The following is an 8,701-nucleotide window of genomic DNA, read 5'->3' on the forward strand; positions in this document are numbered from 1 at the left end:
GGAATATTTCTCATTCACCCTCATTGTTCTTTCATTGGGAGCCTCTCTGAAATCTTCAGGCAGAAATTCCACCCCATGAAATCCACGATCCGTGGCTAAAGGAAAGAGAAACAGGTTGATTAAAAACCGTCCATCTCCAGTTTCTCTCAGTACCCTCCAGCTGGAACATGTCCTGATTCTGTCTGCATCTGCCCCTATCTTTTGTCTTTTTCTCCACCCCTTTGTAAGAACCTCCCCTGTTAGCTTTGTCTTATTTTCCCTGAGCTCTACCCAGAGCACTTGTGTGAGCTTCTGCCAGATTCCTTATTGATAATAACTACCTACTAGCACTTGAGAAATTACTGTGTGTCTTAAAATATAGATACTGAGGGACTCTGCCAAACTACATACACAACTGAAGCAGGAATTTGCTGTTCATAATAAAATACATTTTAATTAGTCTGATTTAATAAAACAGCACTCAAAATTTATTGTGCTCAATACCACTCACAAATAGCAATAAACATAAACCCAACTGTGAATGGCAAAAAACTGACATACAAAATATGTAGCATGATAGTCACTCTGTAGAGCATTACAGTGTTTAAAATAATAGACAATCATTATATAACAGAAACTTTTATGTCTTTCCAAGTGACTATAGTGTAGTGATCAAAGTCAGATCCATCTGAGACCTGAGTTCAAATTCCCACTCATCCAAAAGTTTACTGGGTGACCCTGGGCCAGTCACGATGTTTCAGCATAGCCTATTTCACAGGACTATTATTCAAGAAGGGAGGGAGAAATTTCTGTGCCCTCTTGAATATTGCCATTTTGCAAATTCTATGGCATGACAGAAGTGCAGGAGCCTTCCAGACCTAATAGGCAGGCCATACCACAAGGTGGGAGCCACCTCACATGAACTGGCAGCTGCCAGTCTTACCATTTGTTGTGTAGCACCTTTAGAAGACTTGTCTCAGTTAGCTAAGCTTCCACAGCATAGCATAGCCAGAGAGGCAGTCCTGCAGGTATATGGGTCCAAGGCCATTAAAGACTTTTTGTAGGTGATAATCAAAACCTTGAATCAAACTTGGTAAATGAACAATAACCAATGGAGTGTCTGCAAAATAGGGTTGCAAGGTCATAAGAACATAAGAGACGCCAATGTTGGATTAGGCCAAAGGCCCATCCAGTCCAACACTCTGTCACACAGTGGCCAAAAATACCAGGTGCCATCAGGAGGTCCACCAGTGGGGCCAGGACATTAGAAGCCCTCCCACTGTTGACCCCCCAAGCACCAAGATGACAGATCATCACTTGCCCCAGAGCCCCTATCTATACCTTGTGGCAAATAGCCACTGATGGATCTTTGCTCCATATGCTTATCTAATTCCCTTTTGAAGCCGTCTATGCTTGTAGCCGCCAACACTTCCTGTGGCAGTGAATTCCATGTGTTAATCACTCTTTGGATGAAGAAGTACTTCTTTTTATCTGTTCTAACCCGACCGCTCAGCAATTTCATCGAGTGCCCACGAGTTCTTGTATTGTGACAAAGGGAGAAAAGTACCTCTTTCTCTACCTGCTCTATCCCATGCATAATCTTATAAACCTCAATCATGTCACCCCTCAGTCGTCGTTGCTCCAAGCTAAAGAGCCCTAAGTGCTTTAACCTTTCCTTATAGGGAAAGTGTTCCAGCCCTTTTATCATTCGAGTTGCCCTTTTCTGCACTTTTTCCAAAGCTATATCCTTTTTAAGGTGTGGTGACCAGAACTGCACACCATATTCCAAATGATGTCTCACCATTGATTTATATAGGGGCATTATGATACTGGCTGGTGACCAAATTGACAAAATTCCAATTAATATAGGAGTCAAACAGGGCTGCCTTTTAGCGCCTTTTTTATTCAACCTATTTATAAATGATTTGGCACCTACCTTAGATCCAATCAATGGTCACAGTCCTAAACTTGGCTCGATTCCCACCCCTTTACTCCTTTATGCTGATGATGCAGTGCTATTGTCCCTAACTCGTATAGGGCTAAAACGTCTTTTGAAGAGCTTTGTAGACTATTGTGAAAAGAATAGGCTAGTTCTGAATGCTGAAAAATCCAAAATTATGATCTGCAGTAAGAGTTGGAAGCCGTTCAGATGGAATATTGGAGGCCATTTCATTGAACAAGTCAAAAGCTTTAAGTATTTGGGTATCCACTTTTACTATAACACCAGATGGGTCTATCATAAAGAGAGAGCAACTGAGGCAGCGAACAACATCGCCGTGGCAATTACATGTTTCCATTATACCAGAGGTAACCAGTATGTGCTGGCGGCCCTTAAAGTTTTAAATGCCAAATTAGCTGCTCAATTATTTTATGGAGTACCAATCTGGATTGAAGCCTTAAAAGGGGACTTGGAAAGAATTCAGTCCAGATTTTTGTGGAAAATTCTTGGACTTCCCTTGTGTGTTACTTGTGCAGCTTTATGCTTAGAAACCAATCAAAGGCTTCTATCGACCAGAGCATGGCTGATAACAACTCAGTTTTGGCTTAAACTTCATTTCCATGCTAAAGCTAAAAGTATTATTACTCACATGTTAACTGAGTCCCATCTCTCTCCATGGCTTAGATATGTAGAGGAGAAACTCTCTACAATGGGAATATCCCTGGATTATTTAGCCCCCTTTTCAGATAAACAAGCCTATGCTATTATTAAACAAAGATTCCTCGACATCGAAAGGCAAGAATTTAGGGAACGCGCAGCCAGCAGATGCGCCCCAAGTAGGCTGGGGACTTTTGACACAGGCTCTACTGTGAAATATCTGTTAAGTTTAACAGCCCCACACCATCACAGAGCATACATGCTTGCACGCTTTAATGTTCTGCCATTGGAGGTGCTTTTAGGGAGGTACTGCCAGATACCATATGTAGACAGACTTTGTCCTTGTTATCTAAAAGATATAGAATCCACTACACACACCATACTTCATTGCCCCCTTTATAGGGATATTCGATCTCGTTTTATTACTCCACTTCTAGAGGGTAAGAGCTGGCATTCTGATGACTCAATTGTTCACTTTCTTCTGTTTAATTCTAATTGCGAAATAATGGAGGCTGTTGCAATTTTTTTATACTATGCAATCAGAAGACAAGGCTTGAATAGCCAAGTGTGACTGATGCATCTTAGTATTTTGCTGTATTTCCATGATGTCTTGTGCTTTCAATGCCAATAAAGGTTTTGTGTGTGTGTGAGAGAGAGTTCTGTGGTCAAACCTGCCTGCTTGCACCCACCTCCCTCTGATTGCTCAGCTGTGGATCACAGTGTTCTGAGGTAAAAAAAAAAAAAGCCCACAAGCTTCTCCTCTAAGGTTGAATCCACATATGTGTTTCTTGCCGGTTTCCTGACATTTTCGTTCCCGTCCCCAACAAACTGTCTACATTTGCATCCAGTTTCATGCTGGCAGTGCACCAGTATAAAAATCAATGTCTGCATATGTTTCCCGCCCTCTGGTAGTGACTCCATTGTCATAGCCACTCCGCACTGGTTTAAATGAATGCTGTTCTTTGCTGCTCTAACACCTCCTTTCTGGTTTCGTTGCGCTGTCAACCTAATGCAGACATTTTTGAGCCATTGCTCCACTAATTCTTAAATAATTCCAACAGGTAGCACACAAAAAACTAGGTGGTAACTAGTGGTTCGATTCCAACAGTACTCTTTTCTCTTTTTACTAGCTAGCCCCCAAGATAACTTTTAAAATTTTTATCTTGTTTTGAAGCTTTTATTTCTTGACCCCTTTTACAGACTGACCAAACATTTTTAATTTCACTACTGGTGCAGTAAGAGCTTGCATTTATCTCAAAATGTTTAAATCCAGAAATGGTGTTTCTAATTTTATTCCCACTTGGCTCTATTTCCTCATAGCTATGTAAAAAGTAAAGTAAAGGTAAAGGGTCCCTTGCTCGGAAGCCAGTCGAGTCCGACTCTAGGGTTGCGGTGCTCATCTCCGTTTCAAAGCCGAAGAGCCAGCGCTGTCCGAAGACGTTTCCGTGGTCATGTGGCCGGCATGACTAAACACCAAGGCGCACAGACCGCTGTTACCTTCCCACCAAAGTGGTACCTATTTATCTACTTTCAATTTCTTGCTTTTGAACGGCTAGGTTGGCAGGAGCTGGAACTAGAGACGGGAGCCCACTCCGTCATGCGGCAACTTGGGTCTCGAACTGCTGAACTACTGACCTTCCACAGCCTGCAGTTCAGCATCTTACCAGCCCTCAAATCTTATCTTCCAAAACTTATGTATCCGCTTTCACACCATTTATTTTCTTGACCCCCCCCCCCCCGCTTTATGGGACATTTTAAAGTTTACCGGAGGGAGGGGAGATTTACTTTAAGCTGTAGTAGGCACACACAGCAGTAAAACATAAGACCTTGTGTTTAGCTCAGTGGGTAAATTCCTGCCCTGTAAATCAGAGCATTGTTGGTTTGATTCCTGCATGGCTGCTTTTACTCATCCCTATGTACCAGTCCTGAAAAAAAATTTATTTGAAATTTATCTGTTTATTACATTTATAATCACTGAATATGACTGGGCAATGCACAGTCAGCAGCTTTTTCGAGTAAGAGCTTGCATTTGGCTCAAAAAGTTGCAATTCCTGCCTTGTAGTCATGGCGTTTCTCATTTTTAAGCTCACAGGGATAAGAATGACAGCCCCTGGGGGTAGCAGGCATGGCGTTTCTCATTTTTAAGCTCACAGGGATAAGAATGACAGCCCCTGGGGGTAGCAGGAGTGTTCTGGAACTGGAATAAGAGACCATGGAGTGGAATAACAGCCCCTGGGGGTAGCAGGAGTGTTCTGGAACTGGAATAAGAGACCATGGAGTGGAATGACAGCCCCTGGGGGTAGCAGGAGTGTTCAGGGACTGGAATGAGAGACCACAGAGTGGACTGACAACCCCTGGGGGTAGCAGGAGTGTTCTGGAACTGGAATGACAGGCCCCAGAGTGGAATGACAGCCCCTGAGGATAGCAGGAGTGTTCTGGAACTGGAATGAGAGATCACAGAGTGGAATGACATTCCTGGGGGTAGCAGCAGTGTTCTGGGACTGGAATAACAGGCCCCAGAGTGGAATGACAGCCCCTTGGGGTGGCAGTTGTGTTATGGGAGTGGAATAACAGGCCCAATGGTGGAATGACATCCCCTTGGAGTAAGAGGAGTTTCCTGGAACTGGAATGCCAGGCCTATCATTACAGTCCCAGGACACATCTCCTACCCCCTAGGCTGTCATTCCACTCTGGAACTGGTTATTCCAGTCCCAGAATATTCCTGCTAACCTCAAGGGCTACCATTCCACTGTGGGGCCTCTCATTCCAGTCCGGGAACACTCCAGTAACCTCCAGGGGCCATCTAGTGAAAAAAGACAAAGTGGACAGCTCTCCTAATGCTAACTTAAAAGAAAAGGCGCAGCAGTTCTAAACCACATGGGATAACAGCGGCACCAAGCTGATTCTAAAATGCATATGTAGATGCAGCCTAAGTGGGGGCTCCAGTGATACTGCTATGGAACCTCAACCCACCCAAACTCTGCAATGGCACCAGTTTGCAAGTGAAGGCCCTGCACAGGAACATCATCAAGGCCACACTGCTCACTGGCAGTGCTAGGGCAGAGTTGGTGTACATACCATGCATTCCACTCATACCATCAGAAAACCCCTTCAAGAGGCTGCAGTTCCCCCTCAAAGTCTGCTTTGTTACCACCATCAACAAGTCCCAAGGCCAGACACTGAAGGTGGCAGGAATTCACTTAACAGATGACTCACACCTTAAATAAAACTTTGTTGGTCTTAAAGGTGCTATTGGATTCTAACTTGGTTCTATTGCTTCAGACCAACATGGTTACCCACCTTGATCTATCCTTCTCACATGGACAGTTCTATGTGGCCTGCTCCAGAGAGAGCTCACCAAGCAACCTGGTGATCCTAGCACCTGAGGGCAGAACCACCAATGTGGTCTACAGAGAGGTCCTTCAGTAGAGAAAGAAAAAACAGTACATATGTCTCACTTCAGTTTTTACACTACAGTCTTCTCCATTAGAATTCCAACAACAAATGTTACATTTCAAACTTCACATCATCAATCTTATAACTGGATTTACGGAACTTAAATACTGTAGCGAAGCACGGGTATCAGGCTAGTACTCTATAATGAGAGCCAGTTTGGTGTAGTTGTTAAGTGCGTGGACTCTAATCTGGGAGAACTGGGTTTGATTCCCCACTCCTCCACTTGCACCTGGCTGGATGACCTTGGGCAAGCCATAGTTCTGAAAAGAGCTGTTCTTGAAAAAGAGCAATTTCTGTCAAGAGCTCTCTCAGTCCCACCTACCTCACAGGGTGTCTGTTGTAGGGAGGGGAAGGGAAAGGAGTTTGTAAGCTGCTCTGAGACACCTTTGGGTAGTGAAGGGCGGGGTATAAATTCAATCTCCTCCTCCTCCTCCTCCTCCTCCTCTTCTTCTTCTCTCAGAGTTATTAGCACGTAGGATTGTCATTGGTTCATGAACTTTTATATTTTTGGGGGCTTCACTAGGGCATCATTGGGTAACACAGACTGTAAAGTATTGGTGTCAAGTTTCTTCTTCCCTTCAGTATCCCATGTATGTTCTTTTTGCTACGTACTTTGATTGAAAGTACATCTTTCAAACCCTACTGAACACTCCATGTCCAATATAATAGAGTCTCTTCATTCCTGAACACTGCATGAAGAATGAGGTGGTTATAGTCATCTTGAGCAACAGTTCTAACGAGAGTGGTTTTGAGAAGACCAGATTAGACATGCACAGCTTGTTTTTCAAACGCTTTTTTCCCATGAAACACAAGTTATGGATGACTGCCAGGCAAATCCAATTATTCTATAACATTAACTTAGTATCATTATGATTAAAGAAGAAGGGGCATTTCCTGGTTCTTGTTTCTTTAGCACGCATCATCAGTAAGTATTCCATTTTCAGTGAATAATAGTTTTCCTTTCCAAAAAGCTGTCTTTTATGCCACCACAGCATTGAGAGGAGGGATAAGCAGAAAGAGAAAAATAACCAACAGCTAATTTTATGCCATCATGACAGGTCCTATCTTTTGAATTTTACTCATCAAAGGAAAAAAACGAACACAAATTTAGCCAGCCTGGAATGGTATGTCATAATGGTAGTCTTCTATCTGCTTTTTATGGACAGCATATATACACATTTTTCTTTCTAACAGCATCCTAAAACAACTGTTGCATTCATCTATGTTATAATTTCTGTTATGCTTTCTGATGCTGACTGATTAGTGTTGAAAGCCTTTTATGTTCTTTATTCTCTCTTGAGTTGACTGCTGTTTTAAGGAATATCAGCTAGCTGTTATTTAAGTGAGAGGAGAGTTAGATAATTTTTAGTGACTTTTATACATTATTCTGAAATGTTATTATTACACCATCTCAGTGTACTTTACCAGTAAATAATGTAGGATACAAATATTTTAAATTAACTAATAAAATAAGAACTGTCCTCCTAGAATCTCTGTAGCACGAGAATTAGAACTGGTAGGTCAAGGTTAGTGGACTGTTCCCACTACTGTATGGTTTTGGAAAAACAGCTAAAATGAGATGGAGACAGACTGGAAAGTTATCAGACGTCATCCTGTGCAATTAATTGCCCTCCTTTCAAGGTGCACCAAACTGTTACTGATACCATGATAATATAGTACTCTGAGGCATAATCTGAAAAGCACAGAACTTCATTTCTGGTTGAACAGAATATATGGGACCAATCTAAAAATGCATGGCAAAGGTGCATTTATGACTATTTTATTAACTTACACTGTAGGTTATTTCCTAAATCACATATTGATAAGTATGGAAAAATGTAAAGTTGCTTGTATATATCAAATCCATTGAAGTCAACATTCCGCAGCTTCCTGACACGTTTTATTTATATTTGCCATCATGCTTGTAAACAGCCTGTTCTCCTATGGTGAATAAGTATCACTTTCTAAAGACCAAATAGGGATTCTTTAGTAAATTGGAAAAATTGGTTCATTTTTCCCCCTTTTGGTCTTTGTTGATATCTCATAGACAAGAAAAGTAATAAACTTTTTTGAAATTAGTAGATCCTGTGTACCTATTTGCAAGGTTAAGTGAACTGGATCTGTACTACCTGATGGAGCAGAAGTTGTAAGAAGAACGGTGAGATGTGAAAGAAACTTTAACAAACACTGCACCTACACCAGCATATGCCAACACTATGGTTACTCTGACAATTTGTTGCTTGTTGAGATGCAGGAGTGCGTGCTATGGCAGGGGTATCATGAGTCACTGCATATCCATTGGCCAACTGACTATCAATCTGTACTGAGGCAGGTGTAGGCTAACACATGATGTAGTGTGGTGTACAATAGTGTACATTAAACCGGTGTACATCAAATCAGTGAAAGTCTGCCTAGAGCGCTCTCTTGCTCTCTCTCAGTGTTATATATGTGCTAAGTGGATGGTGGGGAACAATTCTATGTATATAAATAACAAGCATGATAAGGCAGAAGATCTTCAAAGGGAAACTTTCAAACCCAGGAGAGGTTTACTACCAGCAGAACTGGGTCCTCTTAAAACATCACAAATAAGCAGAGGTTTGTTTGTGATGCTCACAAATGTGGCTTCTTGCTGGTTCACATACTCTCTCCTTCCTCCCTTCCCTGATATGA

The sequence above is a fragment of the Gekko japonicus genome, unplaced genomic scaffold (genome assembly GCF_001447785.1).
Source record: "Gekko japonicus isolate JY-2015 unplaced genomic scaffold, Gekko_japonicus_V1.1 scaffold65, whole genome shotgun sequence".
Classification (NCBI taxonomy): domain Eukaryota; kingdom Metazoa; phylum Chordata; class Lepidosauria; order Squamata; family Gekkonidae; genus Gekko; species Gekko japonicus.